General features: G+C 40.8%; 1 protein-coding gene across 3 annotated transcripts in view; it reads right to left on the reverse strand.

Annotated features, from left to right (window-relative positions):
* The window catches only part of PTPRK (protein tyrosine phosphatase receptor type K), a 576,923-nt gene that overhangs the window by 52,806 nt on the left and 498,595 nt on the right, over positions 1-25,522 (reverse strand). The window lies entirely within an intron of this gene.

Here is a 25,522-nt window from a genome sequence, read left to right on the forward strand (position 1 = left end):
TTCAGATGAAACTGTCTGTTGAGAACACCTGAGCAAAGTTGTACTGGGATTGAAGGAGTCCAGTTGCATAATAGGTATCAGTAGATTGCTGTATGCACATATACTGTGTGCAAGACTCATGTATTCTGTAAAGACTTTCCTAGGTGAATGAAAGATTCTTAGACTATTTGCCTTTTTGGAAGGTGAGAGGTTTTTGTTCACTTAATCAACATGGGCTTAATAACCTTCCCTGTGGAAATAGCAATGAGAGTATGAAATGGGAAAGGAAAAGCATGACAATGTTCTCACCAAATTCCCCTTTCTGAAGATGAGGTTTGTGGCAGACGCAGTGGGTGTGCCCTGCAGATGTTAGGGATCCATTCACTAGAGCACAGGTGCCTAAACCGTGGCTCTCAAGGCTCTAAATCATGGGCCTTATGGGTAAACCATATTAAGAAGAAACTTTGTATTTGATAATGAACTGAAAATGTGATCCCTAAGCTGTGCCATGAGATTTTTAAACTAATGTGTCTGAATAGTTCCCATTACTATGGGGAGGGCCCAGGGTTTGTGGGAGCCCAGAGGAGCGGATTTCAATTGGTTCTGCCTGAGCTTAGGGGAATGTCTAGCAAAGAACCTTTCGCCCAGTGGAGCCACCGAGGGTTGCCCAGGAAAGGAGAACAACGAGAAGCTGAGAAACTGCAGTTATAGCTCCTTGGTTCTCTATCACAGCCCAGGTTAGAGCATCTTGTATGATGCCCTAAACTGTGCCAACTGGTTTTGGTCTCCAAGGGACCATATGCTAGCCGGGGATAGCTAAAGTGCAGCAAGTTGTGACCGCTCACACCCCTTTTTCAAGGACTATAGGGAAGGTGAACTGGAAGCTGGCAGTGCTAGCTCTATACTTGTGGGAGCTCCCCATCAAGGACTCTCCCCCTTGACCTTTTTGAAACAGCATGTTCAGCCCTCATGCCAAAAAGGTTGGACTATAGCTGAAGGGCCAACGCTGTAGAGATAGCCTATATACAAGGTTTCCTGGGTCCCCTGGAGAACACTGCAGGGGCTTCTTCAGACAGCAGCTGCTGATCGGTCTCTCTTTAAATGACGGCTGTACTAAAATGTTAATACAGCATCTGGCCAAGTTACTACTGGCTTGCGGGGGTGGTGTGTGTGTGTGTGAGATGCACACAGAGCACCCCTTCTTTCCCAAACCCTGGCCCCCACATCCTACCTACCCACATGTGGATCTCCAGATAAGGGTGGTGCAATGGATATGGCTAACTACCATTTCCATGAAAAAAGAGCAACATCTGTATACACAGAGAATGGGGAGAAACAGCTTGGCCCTCCTTACTGTGTTTTTTTCTAAATGATGTGCATGCCCCAAGCAATGTTTGTGCTTGATGCTTTATTATATATTTAAAACTAATGCAAGCAAGCTAGCATACCATACTAAGTGGGAGTGAGAGAGCTACCTAGAAATTCCCATATATTGTACTCAAATTGACCTGTTTGTTACTGGTAGCATTAGGTCACTGCAAATGAAGGTGGAGCTTGTTCTGATCGCTCATTTATAAATTAGCGCCCCTATAGCCCATTTCCACATATCCAGAACATTGAAATCACCTCTTCTTCCAAAGGGCATAAGAGCAGTGAATTAAGCATCCCTTTCTGTTTGGGACTAAACTCAGAAGTTAAATGGGAATTACTCTTGCAATGCTCCAAAAGAGTGGCAATTTACATTCATACTGACAACTTCGAAAACAGGAATTTCAGCGAATTACTGATCAGTTATTTGAAGAGTGAGCCTTAAAGTACTGAGAAATACCAAGAGGTAAAGTGCTCAGATCCTGACGGCTGTGCAGATTACACAACAGTAGAGTAGGAACCAGATTGTGGAGACAAGTTCCAGCACTGTCTATGCACTTGTGTTCATGAATAGGTATTAAATGAATAGATTGGCACCTTTAACTGCATCCTTCTACAGTCTGCAACCAAAAGCTCCTACATGTGCGTGAACTCTGTAGGCATTTTTAGGGTCTGTCATGATGCTGAATGACAGGACTCGGAGCGAGCATAAAGGGGATTCTTAATGTTGGTGTCGGGCACACAGATTCTGATTCTGAAGATCACAGATTACGGAAGATAGTTTGTGCAGCTACACTGTTACCAGACAGCATTTGCCTAGGATTTGGCCTGGGTTAAGCAGTAACAAAATGGATGGCTGACTACATTATAGCACATATAGCATATATAAGTAATGCTAAAAGCCTGGCCTGAACACAAACAACAAGGAAATGAAGAGTTATGGCAGAAAATGAATGCGGACACTGGCAAACTTTTTTCAGCTAGGGGATGGTACAGGGGGGTACAAGTTAGAAGGATTCTGTCAGCTTCCAGTTCAGCCTCTACAGTGTTTTTGAATAAAACAGCTAAATGGGGAGTTAGGTTTCTGCAATTCTATCTCACAAAGCATACTGTATAGGAAGGCGTAAGCACACTAATATAACCTTTTGGTATGTCACCAGGCAAGAGCAGCATGCTGTGAAAAGGCTTGGAGACATTCTGGATACTAACATGTCACCAGGCACTACCAGATTTGCACTTTGCTTTGGAATTCTCATGTCTAGTAGGGTTTCAACGAGCAACATTTTACACTGCAGTAGGGCTTATCCAGTGGAGGTGCGTCCTATGGATCTACATTGCCAACCTCCAAGCAAGCAAAACTCGTGAGTCAGGCCCCCAAAGATAATGAGATTAAAAATATATTACCCTTGGGGTTCTTTTTATTTGCACTTTGTTCATTGAGCATTTAGAATACACTCGGGTCACGTTTTCAATCTTTTCTCCCCAACCACAAGAGCAAGAGACTTATTTATTTAAAAAAAGAAAGTGGAGATTCACATATTCACAAGACTCAGAAGCTGAGGTATTAAGAAAATCACCAAATATCATGAGACTCATGATAAAAATAGTGAGAGCTGGATAGGAACGCTAGATACTTTTTTCATAATCATAGAATATCAGGGTTGGAAGGGACCTCAGGAGGTCATCTAGTCCAACCCCCAGCTCAAAGCAGGACCAATCCCCAACTAACTCAATATCAAGGCTCTTCTTGTTTAAGAACTCCACGTGGAACTCTCATCGAAATCAAGGGAAATTCTGTATGCAAAGTGTGTGCAGAATCAGGCTCATTATAGCTTTTGTGGCTTTAAAATCATACGCTCAGATAACAGGTTCTTGAGTGCAATTATGTGGAGCTCATTCATTAGTACAGACCCGAAGAGTAATACAAATCCCACTTTTATAGATGTGCACTACAGCAGTGAAATTCAGATTCTGCTTCTGAAAGCAGGGTTAGATAATAGTAAAAAAAAAAAAAAAAAAAAAAAAAAAAAAAAAAGTTATATTAAGATGAGCACTGACAATGTAAATGAACAGCTCTCAGAAAGGAATAATTAAAGATCTACTGTGTAAATACATAACTATGCACTTTTGTGCATCCATATTATTATCTCCAAAGTCTAACTGTGGACTCTCCTGCAATGGTTTCATCCTGGGCTTCTTAAAAAGCAAGCTGTTAGACATAATTGTCTTTTGAAGCCATTATGAGCTATCAGGTCTCAAGCTTTTATGACTCATCAGTTTGCACATCAGTGACCCTACAGACTGTTACAGTCAGCTAGGTCATTGCTAATGTTGCCCTTAGATAGTAGGGCCACCAGCTCAAATTATTATGACATTTCTGATGGAAAAAAATGTACAATGGGTGCAGTAAATCCTTCTGAAATAAAGCCATGCTTTTAACCTTTCAGAAAAGAAATCTGGGCAATTAGAGCACATTATGAAATCATCACCTGTCAGACTGTGATTTGAAAAACAAAGCTGTTTAACTAAAGGAATATCAATCTTAAAAATTCACTTGTAAATAAAAAGGGAATGTTAACAATTACAATTCAGCCACAATTTTTTTTTAAAATAATATCGTGTAAAATTTTTTCCCCCAGGCACTAGAAATGCCTTATACATCACTTATTAGCCCCCAAATTAATACTGACAGCTGGTATTCAAACTCCTGAAAATAGGTGATGACACATACTTTATTACAAAAGCAACACTTTGTACATGGCATACACAACAGAAACTGTTTAAGTGTCATTCCACCTCTGCGGAAAATGATGTATTATACCATACAAGATGTTTAATTGTTTTACCACAGAAATACATTTTAATCATCTCTGTTGTTCATATAGAGGCACACACAGTACACAGAAAATAAAATTACAATGATTAATATAATTGCCTATAAAAATTACAAGCAAGACTTTACTGGCAGCAAGGAATACCTTGAACTCGGTGTTCCAAAGTTGTTATAGAGCTGTGTAATTTCACTGAAGGAAGCAAAGGCAGCTAACCTCTCCTCTGCCATAAAGACTGCAAAGTTACAACCCAAAGAATTTTTTTGCAGTGCAAATTGCTTTGTAAATCCAGACTGCCCCCTTACAACCCCAGAACACAGCAACAAACATGATGAGGAATTACTTTATATCAAACAAAAGATTACCCGCATCTGGGATGAACTCAGGAGACACAAAAAACAAGCCAAGAGGAGGAGGAGAAATATAATGCCTCCCTTTCCAAGAATTTAGAGTATTCAAAGTAGTTGTCATGGAACCACTGACAGTAATCAGAGCCACTACATGAAACTCTGACTCTTGACCTTCCTAGATGGTTTAAGAGTAGAAAGTACCTAGGACATCTCCCTATTGAGGGAGATTTCAGAGTAGCAGCCATGTTAGTCTGTATTCGCAAAAAGAAAAGGAGTACTTGTGGCACCTTAGAGACTAACCAATTTATTTGAGCATAAGCAACTCACCCTTTGAAGAGGGGAATCCTAAAATACGTAATCACCAGATGAATCCGAAAGGAAACATTGCTTAGTGCTAGAGGCCATGCAACTTACCATATACAAACATAAGAACATAAAAACTGCCATACTGTGTCAGACCAATGGTCATCTAGCCCAGTTTACTGTCTCCAACAGTGGCCAGTACAGGAGCTTCAGAGGGAGTGTACAGAAAAAAACAAATCCAACTGGGGCGGAGCTCTTCGTGACCTGCTGCTCACAAACCGGGAAGAATTAGTAGGGGAAGCAAAAGTGGATGGGAACCTGGGAGGCAGTGACAATGAGATGGTCGAGTTCAGGATCCTGACACAAGAAAGAAAGGAAAGCAGCAGAATACGGACCCTGGACTTCAGAAAAGCAGACTTTGACTCCCTCAGGGAACTAATGGGCAAGATCCCCTGGGAGAATAACATGAGGGGGAAAGGAGTCCAGGAGAGCTGGCTGTATTTTAAAGAATCCTTATTGAGGTTACAGGGACAAACCATCCCGATGTGTAGAAAGAATAGTAAATATGGCAGGCGACCAGCTTGGCTTAACAATGAAATCCTTACTGATCTTAAACACAAAAAAGAGGCTTACAAGAAGTGGAAGATTGGACAAATGACCAGGGATGAGTATATAAATATTGCTTGGGCATGTAGGAATGAAATCAGGAAGGCTAAATCACACCTGGAGTTGCAGCTAGCGAGGGATGTTAAGAGTAACAAGAACAGTTTCTTCAGGTATGTTGGCAATAAGAAGAAAGCCAAGGAAAGTGTGGGCCCCTTACTAAATGAGGGAGGCAACCTAGTGACAGAGAATGTGGAAAAAGCTAATCTACTCAATGCTTTTTTTGCCTCTGTCTTCACGAACAAGGTCAGCTCCCAGAATACTGCACTGGGCAGCACAGCATGGGGAGGAGGTGGCCAGCCCTCTGTGAAGGAAGAAGTGGTTCGGGACTACTTAGAAAAACTGGATGTGCACAAGTTCATGGGGCCGGATGCGTTGCATCCGAGAGTGCTAAAGGAAATGGCGGATGTGATTGCAGAGCCATTGGCCATTATCTTTGAAAACTCATGGCGATCGGGGGAAGTCCCGGAAGACTGGAAAAAGGCTAATATAGTGCCCATCTTTAAAAAAGGGAAGAAGGATGATCCTGGGAACTACAGGCCCGTCAGCCTCACCTCAGTCCCCGGAAAAATCATGGAGCATGTCCTCAAGGAATCAATTCTGAAGCACTTAGACGAGAGGAAAGTGATCAGGAACAGTCAGCATGGATTCACCAAGGGAAAGTCATGCCTGACTAATCTAATTGCCTTCTATGATGAGATAACTGGTTCTGTGGATGAGGGGAAAGCAGTGGACGTGTTATTCCTCGACTTTAGCAAAGCTTTTGACACGGTCTCCCACAGTATTCTTGTCAGCAAGTTAAAGAAGTATGGGCTGGATGGATGTACTACAAGGTGGGTAGAAAGTTGGCTAGATTGTCGAGCTCAAAGGGTAGTGATCAATGGCTCCATGTCTAGTTGGCAGCCGGTATCTAGCGGAGTGCCCCAAGGGTCGGTCCTGGGGCCGGTTTTGTTCAATATCTTCATTAATGATCTGGAGGATGGTGTGGTTTGCACCCTCAGTAAGTTTGCAGATGACACTAAACTGGGAGGAGTGGTAGATACGCTGGAGGGTAGGGGTAGGATACAGAGGGACCTAGACAAATTGGAGGATTGGGCCAAAAGAAATCTGATGAGGTTCAACAAGGACAAGTGCAGAGTCCTGCACTTAGGACAGAAGAATCCAATGCACCGCTACAGACTAGGGACCGAATGGCTAGGCAGCAGTTCTGCAGAGAAGGACCTAGGGGTGACAGTGGACGAGAAGCTGGATATGAGTCAACAGTGTGCCCTTGTTGCCAAGAAGGCCAATGGCATTTTGGGATGTATAAGTAGGGGCATTGCCAGCAGATCGAGGGACGTGATCGTTCCCCTCTATTTGACATTGGTGAGGCCTCATCTGGAGTACTGTGTCCAGTTTTGGTCCCCACACTACAAGAATGATGTGGAGAAATTGGAGAGAGTCCAGCAAAGGGCAACAAAAATGATTAGGGGTCTGGAACACATGACTTACGAGGAGAGGCTGAGGGAACTGGGATTGTTTAGTCTACGGAAGAGAAGAATGAGGGGGGAATTGATAGCTGCTTTTAACTACCTGAAAGGTGGATCCAAAGAAGATGGATCTAGACTATTCTCAGTGATAGCAGATGACAGGACAAGGAGTAATGGTCTCAAGTTGCAGTGGGGGAGGTTTAGGTTGGATATTAGGAAAAACTTTTTCACTAGGAGGGTGGTGAAACACTGGAATGGGTTACCTAGGGAGGTGGTGGAATCCCCTTCCTTAGAAGTTTTTAAGGTCAGGCTTGACAAAGCCCTTGGTGGGATGATTTAGTTGGGGATTGGTCCTGTGTTGAGCAGGGGGTTGGACTAGATGGCCTCCAGAGGTCCCTTCCAACTCTGTTATTCTATGATTCTATGAAATGTGGAGAGATCCACCCCTGTCTTCCACTCAAGGCTTCTATCAGTCAGGGGTTTAGGGTCACCCAGGGTTACATCCCTGACCATCTTGGCTGATATCCATTGATGGACCCTATCCTCCATGAACTTATCTTATTCTTTTTTGAACCCACTTATACTTTTGACCATCACAACATTCCACAGCACTGAGTTCCTCAGGTTAGTTGTACATTGTGAGAAAAAGTATTTTCTCTTGCTTGTATTAAACATGCTGCCTATGAATTTCATCAGGTGACCCTGGTTTTTGTATTGTGGGAAAGGGTAAGTAACACTTTTCTATTATTTTTTTCCACACCATTCATGATTTTATAGACTTCTATCATATCCCCCCATAATCATCTCTTTTCTAAGTTGAACAGTCCCAGTCTTTTTAGTCTTTCCTCGTATGGAAGCTGTTCCATACTCTTGATCATCTTTGCTGCCCTTCTCTGAATCTTTTCCATTTCCAATATAAACTTTTTGAGATGAGGTCACCAGAACTGAACACAGTATTCAAGATGTGGCTGCACCATGGATTTATATAGTGGCACTATGGTATTCTCTGTCTTTTCTATCCTTTTCCTAATAGTTCCTAACATTCTGTTAGCCATTCTGACCGCTGCTGTGCATTGAGCTGATGTTTTCAGAGTACTATTCATGATAACTCTCAGATCTCTTTCTTGAGTGGCAACAGCTAATTTAGAACCCTTCTTTATATATGTGTAGTTGAGATTATTTTTTCCAATGTGCATTTCTTTTAATTTATCAACACTGAATTTTATCTGCCATTTTCTTGCCCAGTAACCCAGTTTTGTGAGATTCCCCCTGTAACTTTTCACAGTCAGCTTTAGACTTAACTATCTTAAATAATTTTATCACCTGAAAACTTTGCCACTTCACTGTTCAGTCCTTTTCCAGATCATTAATGAATATGCTGAACAGCACAGGTTCCAGTACAGGTCCTTGGGAGATGCCACTGTTTATTTTTGTCCATTGTGAAAACTGACCATTTATTCCTACCCTTTGTTTCCTATCTTTTAACCAGTTATTGATCCAAGACACAACTTTCCCTGTTATCCCATAACAAGTTAGTTTCCTTAAGAGCCTTTGGTGTCAGACCTTGTCAAAGGTTTTCTGAAAATACAAGCACGCTATATCCATTGGATCACCTTTGTCCACATGCTTGATGACACCCTCAGAGAATTCTAGTAGATTGGTTAGGCATGATTTCCCTTTACAAAAGCTGTGTTGACTTTTCCCCAACAAATAACGTTCATCTATGTGTCTGATTTTTGCTAGCTGCTTGTTTAGGAGGTTAGGCACTGTGTGGCAATTACAGGTCCATGAGCCTAACTTCAGCATGGGGCAAATTGGTAGAAACTATAATGAAGAACAGAATTATCAGTCTTCAAAACCAGCTGTCAGTATCCTGGATTTTTCCTAGTCCAGCTACAAGAGAGGATATAGTACTGACAAAGCATTTGTTGCTCTGTGTTGCCAACTCATGGGATTTTATCATGAGTCTTGTGATATTTGGTGTTTTTCTGAAAGGCTCAACTCAAGGGTTCATATGATTACATGAGAATCTTGGCTTTCACTGAAAACCTCATACATTTCTAGCCCTGATGGCTGTAGAGAAAAGCTTGACAACAGCAAACCTATAGGCTCAAAACCCCAGAGATCCAAAGAATCCACAATTTAATGTTTTTAAACATCTCATGATTTTGGGGGCCTGTCTTAATTTTTTTTTAATGTTTTTAGTTGACTGCGCTCTAATGAATGACCTTCTCAGCTCATCTTTTGTCCTGACAAGGCAAGTACATCCTTCAGAATTTCTCTGCAAGATTTGGTACTGCTGAGGCCCATGCTCTTCTTCTGTCTCCAACAAATTGCAGGGGTTAATGGAAACACTCTAAAGTAGCTCAGGTCTTCTCCCTCAGAGACAACTCAAAACTCTGCTATCAGCATCTATTCCTCCACCTACAACCGTAAGCATTTTTGTAGAGTCCTTCAAGGCCCTGTCCTCTCCCACTGCTGGTGAAACAACATAGGCTGTGACTTGACCACAGGTAGAAAATGACACTCAGCTGTACATCTCCTTTATATCAAACTCAAACAGCCTAGACAAAGAAGCACCTGGAATAAGAGCAGCTGGCTAGAGGTGAATCTAGGCAAGTCTGAGGAGGTATTGGTAGGAGGAGGAAACAGCTCTGAAGAACTTTATTCCTCTATGACATCCTCTGCTCTTGAGAGTATCTGCTGTCAGATTGTTAAATTGGGCCACAATCTTGGGGTCTTTTTGCATTCCTTAGTGCTATTAGATGCCAAATTAAAAAAACCCAACCTACTTCCACCTGTGACTGGCTGGAAGATTGAGTAATATCTAATCAGACACAAATCTGGTCATGGTGACCTTCATGCTTGTTTATTGCCATTTATATATAGGAATGAAACCACATGCCCTGAAAAAAACCTCCAGCTCGTGCAAAACACAATAGCCTGTTTGCTTAGCAACAAAGGTTGCCATGAAACACCACTTCAGTCCTCCCTTCTGCACCGATTCCCTATTGATTAGAGTCCAGTTCAAAATCTCTGTCTTGATATTCAAAACATTCCACAGCAGCTGAGAGATTGCCTCTCTCCATGCTCACGACCACGACTGATAGGTTTCATTGAAACAATGAAACTGCCAACCAACAGCAGAAGGCAGAACTCAGGTGCTGGACCTAAGCTATTGCAAGAAATAAGAATGTCCATGGACCTAGCCACTTTGTGAACCAACTGCAACACCCATCCTCTGACTTTACTTTCTCTTATGTTTCTTCTCACACACACCCCCTTTCCCCAAGACAGGGATTTCTCAACCTTTTTCTTTCTGAGCCCTCCCCCCCCCCCCAATATGCTGTACAAACTCCACAGCCCACCTGTGCCACAACAACTGGCTTCAGCCCCCAGGTGGTGGGGCTTTGGCTTTCTGTCCTGGGCCCCAGAGAGTCTAACGCTGGCCCTGCTTGGAGGACCCCCTGAAATCTGCTCACAGCCCATCAGGTGGCCCTGGATCCCTGATTGAGAACCACTGCCCCAAGGGATATCCTAAAACCTAAATCCTAAGAACTAATTGAGCTATTTCATCTACAGACTGATGAAAGAAAAAGGTTGAGTGACTTATTTCAATTACTTGGAAAGTCCTCAAATACTACAGTGATGGAGATCAGATTAGATAGAGAGTGTGAGGGTTTGTCTACACTTAAAATGCCGCAGTGGCGCAGTTGCAACACTGCATTACCGACCTAGACCGGGAGGAGTTCTCCCGTCGCTGTAGGTAATCCACCCTCCCAAGAGGTGATGGCTATGTTGACAGAAGAATTCTTCCTTCAACCTAGCACCATCTACACTGGGGGTTAGATTGGCTTAACTATGCTGCTCAGAGGTGTGGATTTTTCATATGCCTGAAAGATGTAGTTAAGCTGACAATTTTCTATTGTAAACCAGGCCTCGGTAACTATAATTAGGTAGAACTTTAAGATATTGTTGTTAATAGAAGGTAAAGATGAATTAGTATTTACTGCACACAGGTTTGTTATAACACAAGACAATCAGGACTGTACTGTGAGTAAGCTTGTATTGTGCAGAATGCAGAAGTAACAGATATGAATTTGCAAGTGGATCTGTGGTCCCTTTGGCTGCATGTGCTCATAGTAGTGGAGCATTTAGTTGTTTTGTCTGGAGGATGAAATTAGCTGCTTTGTTCTGGAAAGGGCTGTGAGCTGCTACTTTCTCAACCAGCCTCCCAGAGGGGAAAAACAACTACATCAAAAGAGGCAATTATATATTTAACAAAAGCTTCAAACCCATAGGGCAGCCAAAAGAAATGAAGCTAACTACAATATGCGAATATTGTATTATGATGTGTGTTAGGTCCCTGGCAAAACAGATTATTCAAATGGCTTTTACGCTTTTAAATCTGGGCTTAGGGTTTCCACCAGTTGTGATCTGATTAAAACATGATTGATTTGGAGGAGAAAAGTCACTACATTGAGGGAATGCCAAGTGCCCTCACTGATCAGGTGGTAAAAAATATTTATATTGTAGTGAACCAAGAAACTGATCTCTGCAAAAAAAGGAACATATATTTTTAAGAGAGTTATAATTGAGAACAAATGTACTCAATTCTTCAGGGACACAGATCTCAAGAAAACATGCAGAGCCCCAGCTCAGTTGCCCCCCATTTATCATGTATTTTACTTTTGAAAACACACAGGGACAATCCACAGTGTGCGGCTTCATTATGAGCAGTCATCACTGACATGCTCAGTGAAAAGAGCCAGATATGACTTCTCCTCTCCTCTTTAAAGTGAAAGGATTACATGCAGAAAACCTGATGGTGTGACTTTAATTAATGAAGCAATATCACTGGCTTCAGCTTAGTCAATCAACAGAGGATATCTTATCTACCATACATAACACAATGAATCAGATTCATTTTTCTTAAAAGATATGGAGAAAATTTTCAAACTTGGAGCCTAAAGTCAGTCTCCTACATCTTTATTTAGCAACCAAAATATGTTTTGAGATATTCATGTTTTCAGATGTGATGTTCTGAGCACTCGTAGCACCTCTGAAAATCAGGTGCCAAATTTTAGGCATCTAAAATTGAAAAAATTGCCCCCATTAACATCTACGGAAACCTCAGTGTATTAAATATGCAATGCAGATATATCTGTTAATTACGAATAAGAAATATGATTCTCTCTTTTTGTCTGACCACTAAATATTGAAGAGCCATAGTTCTTAAAAGAAAATTTGGGGTAATCCACTGCAACCACAACTACTACTCTTGTTGCAATAGAATGTTGTCAAAAATACGGGATTAGAATTTCATTGCCTCTACAAAAGATTTTATGAATCTGCATGCATACATCAAATGTTTAAGAAAACGAAGGACAAACAGAAGTCTTTACCTAGCACCAACTCACCATATATTAATTTGAAAGGTGGAATGATTGGGAAAAGAAGTCAGTTAGCTATGTTAAATAACTGTAGGGCAGATTCAATAAAAATGTGGAGGAAAGGAAAGAACAAAAAAAACCCCCAACACCCTGACATAATAAATATTTAATTAAAAACATAATATAGTGAAAATCAATAATATAATCATAGGTTCATTGTAAATGTCAGTTTGGGCAGATACCATTTTGACAAATGTCATCATAAGAGATTAATGTTTTGGAAAGTTATGAACATGCAAAACAGTGAGCTACAATGGAAACTGTTTTGCAACCCTATCTCAGCTTGACCCCTACCAGAACCATCTGCTCACCCTTTATAGTCAGTTTGGTTTTCTAAAACCATAAGAGCCTAATAAGGCAAGTACTCTTTGATTAATGCAAAGCTATATACACTGCAGTATTTGTTATATCTGGACCTATCAGAGAAGGAGACAGAGGGAGCTGATAGAAAACAGCTGTCTGCTGTGGAGACTTTTACTGTTCTGGCAGCAAAATTGAAACCAATTGCACTGAGGAGCGGAGACAGGACATCACATTCCTCCTCTCTACTTTAAAAATCTTCCCAAATATATATACACATCATCATTTACATGTTTAACATAAACCACTATATAACCGAACTAAAAGTTGTGAGTCGACTGCAGGAGACTCTCAACTTGCAAGGGATTATTCTGCGCTGGAATAACAACTCACTAAGTAAACAATTTATATGTACAGGAGCACAACTGGCTTTTGCACTTTCTTGGGACAATGTAGTGATGGTGGTACGGCAGCGACCTGGACAAGAAGAACAGTTGGCTGTAAGAAATCAACGGGATCTGGTACCAAAGTTTCTTCCACCAAGTCATAAACTTTAGGAGTTGTAACAGGAGCAGGTCTGCTCAGAGGAACAAAAAGTCCCGTTGGAACAACCCTGGGCTCCGGTACTTGTTGAGGCTGCAAATGGACAAATATGTTGTTTCCATAAAATGCCATCAAATAGTTTTACCACAAATGAAACAGGTCCCATGCATTTTACAAATTCTCCAGGTACCCATTTAATTCCACAACTGCAGCTGTGAATCCACACTAAGGGTACGTGTCCACAGCAACTAGACACCGGTGGCTGGCCCATACTAGCTGACTCGGGTTGTGGGGCTGTTTCATTGCTGTGTAGACTTTCAGGCTCGGGCTGGAGCCCAGGCTCTGAGACCCTTCCCCCCCCCCGCAGGGTCCCTGAGCCTGGGTTCCAGCCCAAGCCCAAAAGTCTATGCAGCAATGAAACAGCCCCACAGCCAGAGGCCCACGAACCTGAGTCAGCTGCAACGGGCCAGCTGCAGATTTTTCTTTGCTGTGTAGACATACGCTAAGTTTCCTACTTGAAAAGAACAATGATAAGTCTCATATCATCCATCAATTTGCATTGCTTGGGATCAGGCTACATGGGAGGCAACATCAGGTCGTGCCAGGTACCAACAGTTACACAAAGATTGCTTCAAGAAAAAGAGTTGCAGGTGTCTCCTGGGGTGCATGTGGTACATGCCTGTAGACAAGCAAGAAATTGTCCAATATCTGCTTATGACTCAAACTAGATTTGTTAGCTCTTAAGGCATACTTAAGTGTTTGTACAAAGCCTTCTGCTAATCCAGTTGTAGCATGATGGTAAGGAATCAAACTCCATTTGAAGCTAGGAACCTCTGAAATCTTCAGAACAGAATTGAGGTCATTTGTCATTCACCAACTGTCACGGTAAACCAAAATGGCTAAACAAGGTACAAAGATGTCCAATGGTCTTGGTCTGAAGTAGAAATAATTCTTAAAACTTCTGGCCATTTCAAACGGGCATCGACAACGACCAAAAACACATAACTTTCTAATGGTCCGGCAAAGTCCCTGTGAATGTGTGCCCAAAGAGCCACACCCAAAGATGTAGGCAAGCTGGGCCAGGATCATGCTGAATTTGCTCACACTGCAGTACAGCATTTTGCCTTCCTCTCAATGTCTTTGCTGATCCCTGGCCACCGGACATGACTTCAGGCTATGGCCTTCATCTGTACAATGCCAAAATGACCTTTGTGAAGAACTTCTGAAATCTGAGATTGAAGTGATTTCGGAATGATCACACACATTGTCCACCAGATTCAATCATGAATCACAGATAATTCATGCTGATGTGACACCAACTGTGTAAATTGGGGATTCTTATGATCCAACACTGTACCATGTACCACCATTCTTTTCACAAGAGAAAGTACATCATCCATAACGGTTTCCTTCTTGATATCTGTGATAGCAATGGGTAGCCTATCAATCAAATTGAGATAGAACATCTCGTCCAAAGTTTCTTTGGGTTGATGAGAGCTTGTGTTATCCAGGGTTTTCCGAACCCAAAGCTATGGTAACTAATCTTTGTTTTCCAGGTGGTGTTAGAAATAAATCAGTGGGGGACACAGCATTTCCATCTGATGATTGGTACACACAAGAGTGCTTTCACTTAAAAATCCTTGGGTTTTTTGCATCTAAAGCACACATCAAAAATAGCAATAGTCTAGTGCATCCCTGATCTAGTTACCCAAAGTCTGAGATAGTGTCGAGTGGTCAGCAGCAGGTTTCCAGTGGCCAGTCTTCTTTTAACTGCTGGGGAGTTGGGTGTCCGTCTCCTAGCTCGTAGAAATCCTCTCAAACTTCTTCCCCAATCTTCTCCAAAGTGCACACACTAACTAATCTCTTTTATACTCAAAACAAAGCACATACTCATAACTCATAGTAACTCCTAATAAGCTAACAATTTACCTTGCAACAACTCATAATTCCTTTTTATCAGCAAAGCAACTCCCAGCGAGAAACTTACAAACACAGACAACTATGCCCCAGGTCAGCCATCCACACTCCCTTCCATTCTCATGAATCTGCCACTTTATCTATTTTTATTTGCAACACCGTGCAGCTGTTTTGTCTACCTAACCAAAGGCCGAATTATTACCGACTATGTGATGTCCTTGCTTCCAGTTTAGGGTGGCTGAGTACATAAAATGTCTGCAGTTATGTCAAGTCCAGTTCTCTTGTAACACTTGGGCCTGGCAGGTGTGACTGCCCATCAGCATTCCCATGCTGAGTCCCTTTATAGAACTGAATTATTAGAATGAGCTGAAAGTAGCAATGCCCATCATTTTGGTTTTGGTCCAAAAATTAAGAACAGGCAAAGTAAAATGTCTATCGTACAGATAGGTATGGAACTTCTGAATTCTGAAGATAATGCTGAGAGCTTCTCGCTCTATTTGTGCACAGTTCTCAGATGTACTGAGTGTTCATGAAGCAAAGGCAATTGATTTCTCCACGCCATCAGGAAAAATGTGAGAAAGAATTGCATCCACTCCATATGGGGAAACAACGCAAGCTAATTGCAGTGGTAGTGAGACATCAAAGTATGTAAGAACTTTGGCTGATGTAAACAGTTTCTTTGCTACCTTAAATGCGCGCACACACTCTTTAGTCCATTTCCATTTTTCCTTTGCTTGTAACAGTCCATGTAAAGGCACCAATACTGCTGCCAGATTAGGCAGAAATTTACCATAGTATTTAAACAGTGCTAAGAATGAACATCACTGTGACATGTTCTTGAGGGGGGGTACTTGATGAACTACCTTCTTTTGCTCCGGCGATTTCCTTAAGCCTGTGTCACCAATTTGAGGTATTCAGATGAAGGTTTGAAAAACTCACATTTGTTTCAACATACTCTCAGTCCATGGTCTTCCAAACATTGCAAGACAGCATCCAAATTTTGAGGATGATCCTCTGATCCTTTCCTGTAACAAGGATGTCATCTAAATCAGAATCTCATCCATGGCTTCCTGGAACAGGGAAGTTGCCAAAAGGCAAATGGTTATAACAAAATAAGTCCTTTTGTATATTGACCATGAGATATTTGCAAGATGATGGATCAGTCTCCATTTGTAGGTATGCATTGAGAAAATCCAATTTGCTGAAACACTGTCCTCCACTAAGAGTAAGCAAACAAATGTTCAGTAAGACATAGCAGATGGTATGCACAAAAAACCTGGATTTGGCATCACTTTGAAATCTCCACAAACTACGATGGAGTCATCCTTCTTGATTACTGGTATGACGGGTGTAGCCTACTTTCTGTGTGAAACCAGTGACAAGACTATGATTGTCACTAAACGGTCCAAATCGACTTCTACCAAAGACGTCAGGACATAAGGCACAACTCTGGGCTTGCAATATTTTGGCTGGCTGTCACACTTAACAGTGAGCTTCACTGACACATTGCTTATCTGTCCAAGTTCTTCTTTAAAAACTTTGGAGTGTCTATCCAGTATTGCTTGAAGATTTCAAGGTGCTTTTGTGATTGACTTGATCAATTCACTTTGAGCGATTCAAGCCAAGATTTACCAAAGGATGGTGGATACTTTCCTTCAACCACATACAAGGGTAAAATGACTGACTGTCCATCATGGTCAACTTTCATCTGTAGTGTCCCTTTGGGGACTAACTTTTCTTCACTATAAGTCTTCAAAACTGTGGAGGTTTCTTTCAGAGGAACTTGTAACAATATCAGGTGATAGGTAGATGCAGAAATCTGTGAAACAGCATCTCCAGTAAAAAGCTCCATTCTTGTAGGAACTCTCTTGATCAAGGGTGTGACCCAGATGCCACCTCGGACTCCAGCTTCTAATAACATGTGCAGTACTAGGTCTTGATCAGTGTCACTAGAGTTCTTGTCTTTTTCCACATTATGAATTCCCAATTTCCATCCTTTCTTAGGTTCAACCTTCATAGGTATATTCTTGGATGCATGGTTACTCTGTTGCTGGTCCTTGAACTGTGCAACAGGTTACAAAGATATGTCCTTTCTTCTGTCATTTTCTGCAAAAAAACTTGGCATGCTCAGCAATCCTTCTCAGTGTGTGTAGTTTGTGCACAACACCCACAATGAAATTGCTTATGTTCCCATGGTCCTTTGTCTCACCAATTCAGGAGGTGAACCTCTCGATTCACATAAAAGTCCAGATTATCCTCTACTGTGGTCTCCGTAGCAGTAGCTATTTCAACAGCCTTCTTGAACATACACACTGATACAGACAGTCACTTTTTTTTTTTTGATCTGGTCATTCTGTAATCCGGAGACAAAACTGGTCAAGTAGGGCATCACTCAATGTTTGTCTGAACTGACAATGCTCTGACAACTTCAATAGAGCAGGAACAAACTGTGCTACCAACTCTGCACTTCCCTGAAGTTGCTGATGGAATCACAGAATTGTAGGACAGGAAAGGGACCTCGAGAGGTCTTCAAGTCCAGTCCCCTACACTCAAGGCAGGACTAGTTATTATCTAAACCAGGAACAGATATAATTCTATCATCAGTGGGGCAGGATAAAAATGTTCCCGTGTTGCCGCAGCAATCACGTTATATGTGGCGGTTCCAGGCACAGTTGGAGACAAGGGGGCATGCAGCAACTCACCGCTGTCAGTAAGTTTGAAACTCTCTGTCTGGAATGGAGTTGCAAGCTACAAACTGCTCAAAACATTCAAGATACACCACCCATAATTTTCAGTTTTCATTAAACGCACCAACACTGCCCCCCAAAGTTGCCATTTCTCTGCTCTCCTGTTGGACTTCATGTCTCCTGGACTGAGGAGTGCGCAAGCATTTAAAGGGACAGGACATCACAGTATTCAACTAGTTACCATGAGGCTGGTAATTAATTATACTCTAACATAACACATTCCATCTGAAGAGCTCAAAACTCTCTATAAATGTTAACTTGGGCCTCATAATACACATCTGAGGTACAGCAGTACAGTATCCCCATTTAACACAAAAATCATTAGGTGATTGACCCAAGATCACACAAGGAGTTTGCAACAAAACTGAGAGTATAACCCAGGTGTCATGATTCTCACAGTAAGGCCTTAAATACATGTAGTAAAAACATAGTTTTGTTGCTGATGGCTTTTGCTTAAATGTTTAGTTATCTTAATGCTTTGGTTTTCTCTCTTACAGTACATCTGCTGCTTTTATATGATAGGCCAATTGTTTTAAACTCTAGAGGTAAGGATGCACCAAGTTTAGCAGCTTTAAAGAATACGTATACTTATTCTCTCTCTTACATACACTTCTTTTTGACACACTCAGTCTCTCTCATTCCCTCTGGATTTGTATTCAGGCAGTTAAAACTCACAATTTGAATGACAGACATGAAAGGTAAAACAACCCAGTTTACCATTACTGTTTACTATAGCAACAGAACTTGAATGGATGAGGAATAAATGACACAGTGGTCGTTTCATATCCCCTCTTTTTTCCAATGCATTCTTTTTTTCCCCTCTCCTTTTTAATTCGGCCCATTCACAGCAGATTAGCATAACACCTTTGTATGCTGTGAAGGGTTACGACTGTAATCGCTTCACCTCATCATTTTATTTAGAAATTCTGTCTCCAGAGGACTAATTCGATTAGTCATAACAATTCAAGTTTCATCTAACCACATAGAAAATTCATTATAATGCTGTGCTGGTGCATTAACTTACTTTGAGTGGATGTGGGGAAAAAAAAATCAGAGATGTGAATGGCTGGTATGAAAGGAAGAAAACAATGCTTTCCTAACAAAAGGCTGCCAACAAAGGATAAAGTAGCTAGCAGAAATCCCTACTCCCAATGGCACAGTTGTCTCAAGACTAGTAATAACCTATACATTGTAAAGCTCTTAGGTTTAAAGTGGAGGAGGAAATTTTTGCCTGAGGAGGGTGAGAAAAGTTTGCCTTTGACTGGTACTGTAACAGTGAGGGGGACCTTTCTGGAAAGAAACAGGTATGATAAAACTTGAGACATGTATTGTTCTCTTTGCATAGGCTGAGGACTCAGCTCTCAGGGTCTTGTTTTACTAGCATATGCAGTATACACACACACACAGAGTAAACTTGGATTGTTGTGAGTAATCAAATTATTCCCCTGGAGACAGGATTTCTATATTTTTATATGATGTCTGGTCTTGATTGCCTACCATCACTTTCTAAAATAGCTTAAAGTAAACATCAAATGAACACATGCTGTAAAAGAGAAAAACTAGTAGAATTCCTAGCTAAAGACTGTGGAGAAGGATGATGATAAAGAGAGAGAGAGAAAAGAAAAGGAGGACTTGTGGAACCTTAGAGACTAACCGATTTATTTGAGCATAAGCTTTCATGAGCTACAGCTCACTTCATTGGATGCATCACGTAAGCTCACGAAAGCTTATGCTCAAATAAATCGGTTAGTCTCTAAGGTGCCACTAGTACTCCTTTTCTTTTTGCGAATACAGACTAACACGGCTGTTACTCTGAAACCTGTCATTATGCGAGAGAGAGAGAGAGAGAGAGAGAGAGAGAGAGAGAGAACACCTTAGTATCTCCAAAGACTTGCAGGTGTCCATATGCCCAGAAGCATAAATCTAAGAAAAGCTCTCCTGATTGCGGGACATAATGATAGCACTTGGGGCAGTAGCACAGATGCCACAGTTATGCTTTCAATTTAGAAGTAGAGCTTTCTCTTTTTTCCCCCCTGGTAAAATGATTTAAGATGCCCAGATATAATGGGATGGAGTTGTAGAAGACAGCAGTTGTTATTTTAGAGGTTTAGGGGTATTAGGATCCAGCTGACAAATCTATAGCTGTTAGAATGGCTTAGGACTGTTTTGAGCATTCTGAGCCCATAATTATCTTCTTGATTTTCATTTTTACAGATTTCTGAGGATTTTTGCACAGCATATGGATGGTATTAAGAGCATTAAGGATTTATACATTTGTATTATGATAAAAACCCACAAAGGCTGAAAATTTCACAAAGTTGTGTGTAATCCAGATTTTACTCATGGTCGAGTTTAACTGTAGGTGCACGCACGATCTGAGATCATTAAAAGGAGAAAGAAAAAATATTATTTACATTAATCATACTAACTTCAGGCATCATGAAAGCAACCTTAAGGCATTCTCTAGGTTGGGTTTATTCATCCCCACCATTAAAATTAATTCACTATGACTATCTTTGTCTGAATATTTTTTAATTCAGCATACAAGCTGTCTACTCTTGTGTCTTTTCTAGCCACAAACTGCTTGGAGACCTTCTTCTGATCAAACACCTTGTGGTTTGTTTCAACCTGTTCCCAGTACCCTTACAAACTTGTGCAGCTCTGTATTTACAACAGCATGCAATCCTTAGCTCACTCAGCAGGGAGGTGGGGTGGGGGATATGGGAGGGGAAGGGGAAGGGAGAGACAGAAGCTCTCCTTTTTTGAAATGCCTGCCAGCCTCTCTCTCTTCCCACCAGTTTGCACTTCCTTCCTGTGCCTTTTCCACCTCTTGAGTAATGAGCTCATTAGCCATTTGGGCTCTCCTCAGCCCATCCCAATCCACTAATTCGGTACAGCTCTTCCCAATAAAGACTATTCCAGGGCAACTACTTCTTGTAGTTGCATTGACCACAGTGCTACATCAGTTTCTGCTTCCCAGAACTCTGTCACATGCTTTTTGTAGTCAACCTCCCTTTATCATAATTCTGACACTTGCACAGCTCATTTTGTCTTAGGTATATATAATATCGCTATGAGAGCACCTTTCAACCCTATGTTGGAGGAAGCATCTCTACAGGTTTTGTTCCAGACTCATTTTGCTGTGTGTCTACCTCTAACACAACAAATGCTGCTTTCTACAACTCATCCCAATAGAATTTACTTTTAGCCACATTTTAAAAATAGGAAAACTGAGCAGACAGATTAAAGGCCAGACTTTAAGAAAGAAAGGTAGGCCTCAGGAGAGTGCACTAATGTTGACAGCTAACTATTTTTTGTAAGCAAATACTTAGTACGTACATACAACTGCAATAATAGTACTCACTGTGTATGTGCAAATGCCTGTGCATTTTCCCTGTATTCTTCAGGACCCTTTACAAGATTTTAGCTGTAAATGAACTGTCAAACACTGGGGGAGAAGTTCATGTCAGAGTCAGGAGAGAACTCAGGGATTTCTGACTGATGCTCAAAAAAAGTCTCTTATGAAACAGAACTACATTTTGCACCTTCAAATCCCTACCACTTCTTGATTTGTCAGCTGGTTGAGGAAAATAAAGTAAGAATATTAGCTATATTGTGAGTGCACTGTCAAGTAGACAAGCTATTTTGTTCACAAAAAAAAATGGCAATCTACTGTGCAAATAATTCAGGAATAATTAGAAGAAAGAATGACATAGACTACAATGGAAACAAGACCTATTTATTTAGTAAAGAACTTCCATCAGAAAACTTGAAAAAGTCTATGTTTAAAGTGGACAATGTTCAAAAACATCCACAAAGAATACAATGCTTTTGAGAAAGACAGTGAGAGAAATGTCACAACAAAACATGAAAGTGTGCATTAATATTTTATATTTCCCATGGAAAAACAGCAACATGCCTTCAAAGATGTTTAACCAAGTTGAAAATAAGTTGCAGAAACATTCACATCACAGGCTAAGTTCTATCTGACTTTTGTTTACACGATGATTTGATGGCTGCATTTTTCAATGTTGATTATCATTGTATCTCTTTTTTCTCACTTTGCTGTAAAACATCATTAGGCATCCAGTAAAGAGTTAAAGAGCATAAGGTTTTTAAAATTAGTGCTATGGTGAGGTAAGTAAAACTTCTAACTGATGATACAGTTGTTAGTTTAAAAAATCATTTTACAAGAAAATGACCAAGTTCAAAGTGAATACGAAGAGAAAGTTCTGATGTATGCATAGTCTATATTTTAGTGATTTATCACTCTTGTTTCTATCTCAAAATTACTACATGTGATTTGATAGTTAAAATCTTTTGGCAAGTAGATCTCAAGATATTGTAAGCTGGTTCTAACTACTCTAATGGCCAGTAAATATCACAGAAAAAGACTAGGTGCTGAGAAGAAAAAAAGCTAGGGACTTCTGGGCAACCTATCACTTGAGGTAGAAAAGTTATAGCACAATTTAAATGGCACAACACATAAGAACATTGTAGTGTCAGAGGGTGCTGGGCAAGAACTGCTGACTCAGCCCTCTGTCACGCCAACTCCCATTAGTGGAAGTAAATTGGAGCTGGCTAGAGAAAACCGGCACTTAATTGGTGAATGGGAGACAGCTGCCCACCCTATTAGCCTGGGGCTGGGAGGAAGGAAGCCAGGAGGGGGAGCAAGGGAGTGGAAGCAGAGCGATAGCTCTTCCCTCCTGGGTGCAGACACTAGAACCTATGCTGTGTATGGTGAAAAGGTGGTGGGAGCACAACCTGTAAATAAACAGCACCAGTGGTTACCCCAGGGTCTCCGAATGACTTTGTCAGCACAGCAGGGGCAGGAGCCAAGAGGGCCCGGCAGTGCCCTGCTACATGTAGTTTCCTCCTAGCCAAGTGTTTTGGTAATGGCAAAAGTCTTTCACCTCCAGGATGTTAGTTTGAATCCAAACCAGTTCTGCAGAGACGAAAAGTTATGAACATCCAATGAGTTATCTGGAAAAAAAATGCACCTCAATTCATTTTCTAGTGGTTGTGTCAGAAAATACCATCACAACTGGCAGTAACTGACACCTGTGATGGCAATCTGTGTAGACACACCAAGAAGTGGAGCTGGAACACTGAATCTCTTGAGGTGCTTCCTCCTACACAGAGCTGAAGCATATGCGTCGAGTGATAAACTTGTTCAGTAGCTGCTGATGCTATACCTCTTACGCTGGTAAACCGAGAAAAATCAGGCACCAGAATAATCGTCTTTTGAATACCCCCCCAATCACTAATTTTTTTTAATTTATTTTTTTTAACCCAAAAAGGGAACTTACATAATGAACTGTCCATTAAGATACAGAACCACTGATAGAGCAGTTGAAGAATAAAGTTATTATTGGATTACTTGTTACATTAACTACTCAAAATAGAAGAGGCTGGATATTTCTTCATAAAAATTCTTCATCGTTATGTAGTCCATAGAGAAAAAGATGCCAGATTTTCCCTTGATTTCGTAGAAAGGGGGCAGCTGGCAGGGCATTCTCCACAAGGACTCCGGAATTCCCTCCTGACCCTAGTCCAAAATAGCCTAGATTTACTGACTTTCAGGGCACGTTCCAGTGCCAATTTGTTTTGCTTTAGTGAATGGTAGGTGGGCTATTGGCCAATGTAGGAAGGTGGTAAATGTGCTGCTACTTGGTAGAAAGGTGAGCTGATGGAACTGCATTTTGTTTTCATAATTGTAAATAACTGGCTGTATGCTCTGAGTCTGTCTATGGATGCTCCTTAATTATTCTAAATCCTGAGAAAAACAAATAAATAAGATAGCACAGTTCTCTCTTTCTAGAGGATGCTCAGTGTTCTTGAGTTCTATTCAAAATTCAGTGCAGATACCTTTATTCTAACACTGGTTTTAAAGGATAATGGCTCAATAATAGAGCTCAATATAGTACATTTATATACAAGATCCTGGTTCCTGACCAACAGTGAAGCTACCAGGGACTTACAAAATCAAATGCCTGTGTCCTAGGAATGTGGAGAATTGTTTGTAACCTATGAGCAACAATCCGCATATGTGTATGTGTTTGTTGTTTTTAAGGCAAATCAAATAGTTTAATTTAATCAAACTCATATCTACAGCAGTTCTCTGCACTGGCTTCTCAAAATAAATTACAACAGGATTTACACTTCAGGGAAAACACTAGATTTTTTTAGCCTGCTCTACTCCAGTGCTTTGACAAACTACAATAAAACCCAGAGCTTCTAAAAAGTTCGGTTCAGATCCCTTGTCTAGATTCACCCCTTCTTCAACAATGGAATTGTAATAGGTTGAAAACATTTGTTACTCCACAACTGTATATTATTACTGTATAATATTCTGTATATTAGCTTTTTGAGCTTATAAGAAAACTTCAATTAACCACAACACATTTGAAATTTACTTATTTAAATAACACCATTTCATCTGGCTAAAGAATGTATGTCTCAAGAGGTCATTCACAGCAAACAAGTAACCCTCCATAAGGTCTCATGATCGGGACATGCACATTTCTTAACCTACTAGAATCAATTTACCATCTCATTATCACCAAATTCCCAGCCACTTTTATGTAGTGAATGTGGTGGCATTCATTTTCAAGGCAAATGAGAACTCTCTATTTTATAACTACATTCTGCCTGCTGCAATAATGATCAATCATCTGCTCAAATCTGGGGTGAAGTCCCAGAGGACTGGAGAAGGGCAAACATAACTTTAAAGATATCTTTAAAGAGGGGAACAAAGAGGGCCTGGGAAAATTATATACCAGTCAGCCTAATTTTGATCCCTGGAAAGATACTGGAACAAATTATCAAACAATCAATTTGTAAGCACCTACAGGATAACAGGGTTATAAGTAATGGCGAACATAAATTTGTGAAGAACAAATCACTCCAAACCAACTTAATATCCTTCTTTGACACGGTTACTGACCTAGTGGATAGGTCTATCACTATTCAGTATCTTCATTAGTGACTTGTATAATGGAGTGGAAAGTATGCTTTAAAATATGTGAATGACACCAAGCTGGGAGGGGATGCTAGCATTTTGGAATACAGGTTTAGAATTCAAAACAATTGTGACAAATTGGAGAACTGGTTTGAAATCAATAGGATGGAATTCAATAATGACAGATGCAAAGTACTACACTTAGGAAGGAAAAATCGAATGCACAAACACAGAACAGGTAATCACTGATGAGGCTAGGCACTAGTATTGCAGAAAAGGATTTGGGGTTATAGTGGATCATAAATTGAATATGAATCAACAATGCGATGCAGCTGCAAAAAAGCTGCTAATATTATTCTCTTTAACAGGGACTGAAAGTTCAAAGGTTAGCAACAGCAAAAAAATACTTTCACCTCTAGGTCTCCTGTTTCAGCTGTTAGACATAATTTTGATGCAACCAAGATAGTTAAATATCTGATGGGTGTTATATGGCCTTATCAGATGCATTTCCTAGTGGACAAGTTGATAAGAACAATGAATGATCATAACCGGCGCCCATTCTGGCAGTTTCCACAGAAGAGCGAGGAAGAGAGTGAAGAATGAACTGAACTGTGACACACAGAGATTATCTTTCCAGG

The sequence above is a fragment of the Natator depressus genome, chromosome 3 (assembly GCF_965152275.1).
Source record: "Natator depressus isolate rNatDep1 chromosome 3, rNatDep2.hap1, whole genome shotgun sequence".
NCBI classification, from domain to species: domain Eukaryota; kingdom Metazoa; phylum Chordata; order Testudines; family Cheloniidae; genus Natator; species Natator depressus.